The sequence below is a fragment of the Oncorhynchus clarkii genome, chromosome 21, assembly GCF_045791955.1.
Source record: "Oncorhynchus clarkii lewisi isolate Uvic-CL-2024 chromosome 21, UVic_Ocla_1.0, whole genome shotgun sequence".
In the NCBI taxonomy this organism is placed as follows: Eukaryota; Metazoa; Chordata; class Actinopteri; order Salmoniformes; family Salmonidae; genus Oncorhynchus; species Oncorhynchus clarkii.
This window is the reverse complement of record NC_092167.1, coordinates 28004626-28006366: the sequence shown is the minus strand read 5'-3', so window position 1 is coordinate 28006366 and position 1741 is coordinate 28004626.

The window sequence follows — 1741 nt, the reverse complement described above, 5'->3', positions numbered from 1 at the left end:
CAGCTGCTGTAGTCTGTAGGGTAATTCAACTTCTACATCATTCAGCAGCTGTAGTCTGTAGGGTAATTAAACTTCTACAGCATGCAGCAGCTGTAGTCTGTAGGGTAAATCAACTTCTACATCATTCAGCAGCTGTAGTCTGTAGGGTAATTCAACTTCTACAGCATTCAGCAGCTGTAGTCTGTAGGGTAATTCAACTTTTACAGCATGCAGCAGCTGTAGTCTGTCGGGTAATTCAACTTCTACATCATTCAGCAGCTGTAGTCTGTAGGGTAATTCAACGTCTACATCATTCAGCAGCTGTAGTCTGTAGGGTAATTCAACTTCTACATCATTCAGCAGCTGTAGTCTGTAGGGTAATTCAACTTCTACATCATTCAGCAGCTGTAGTCTGTAGGGTAATTCAACTTCTACATCCTGCAGCAGTGTAGTCTGTAGGGTAAATCAACTTCTACATCATTCAGCAGCTGTAGTCTGTAGGGTAATTCAACTTCTACATCAGTCAGCAGCTGTAGTCTGTAGAGTAATTCAACTTCTACAGCATTCAGCAGCTGTAGTCCGTAGGGTAATTCAACTTCTGCATCATTCAGCAGCTGTAGTCTATAGGGTGTTTCAACTTCAACATCCTGCAGCAGTGTAGTCTGTAGGGTAATTCAACTTCTACATCATTCAGCAGCTGTAGTCTGTAGGGTAATTCAACTTCTACATCATTCAGCAGCTGTAGTCTGTAGGGTAATTCAACTTCTACATCCTGTAGTCTGTAGGGTAATTCAACTTCGACATCCTGCAGCTGCTATAGTCTGTAGAGTAAAACAACTTCTACATCATGCAGCAGTGTAGTCTGTAGAGTAATTCAACTTCTACATCATGCAGCAGTGTAGTCTGTAGAGTAATTCAACTTCTACATCATGCAGCTGCTGTAGTCTGTAGAGTAATTAAACTTCTACATCATGCAGCAGTGTAGTCTGTAGAGTAATTAAACTTCTACATCATTCAGCAGCTGTAGTCTGTCGGGAATTCAACTTCTGCATGATTCTTTAGCTGTACTCTGTAGAGTAATTAAACTTCTACATCATGCAGCAGCTGTAGTCTGTAGAGTAATTAAACTTCTACATCCTACAGCAGCTGTACTCTGTTGAGTAATTAAACTTCTACATCATTCAGCAGCTGTAGTCTAGCTTTAGGGCAAATTCAACTTCTACATCATGCAGTGTCTATTACACACCATTTAAAACCAAGCTAGAGGCCATTCCTGAATATGCAATATGGCACTATCATCAACTTTTTTTGCCATTGGAAAGGGAAATGGAATTTATGTCACCACCAATGTGTCTGCATGCCTGTCTGTCTGCCTGCCTGCCTGCCTGCCTGCCTGCCTGCCTGCCTGCCTGCCTGTCTGTCTGTCTGTCTGCCTATCTGTCTGTCTGCCTGCCCTGTAATAGCTGGATGCAAATTAAAGTTTAAGATCATAAATAATTCTCTATTAGCCTACACAACCTCACTAAAAACCTAGCCTACAGGCCTTTCCAGAATATGCAATATGGAACTATTATAGGCCTTTTTCGACATTAAAATAGGAAATAAGGTACGGGATTTAAATCACCACTGTGTCTGTGTGTCTGTCTGCTGTCTGCCTGCATTTGTGTGTGTGTGCGTCTGTCTGCCTCTGTAATAGCTGTAGGCGAATGAAAGTTCAACATCATGCATAGTCTATTACACACCCTCACTAAAAAAACAAGCG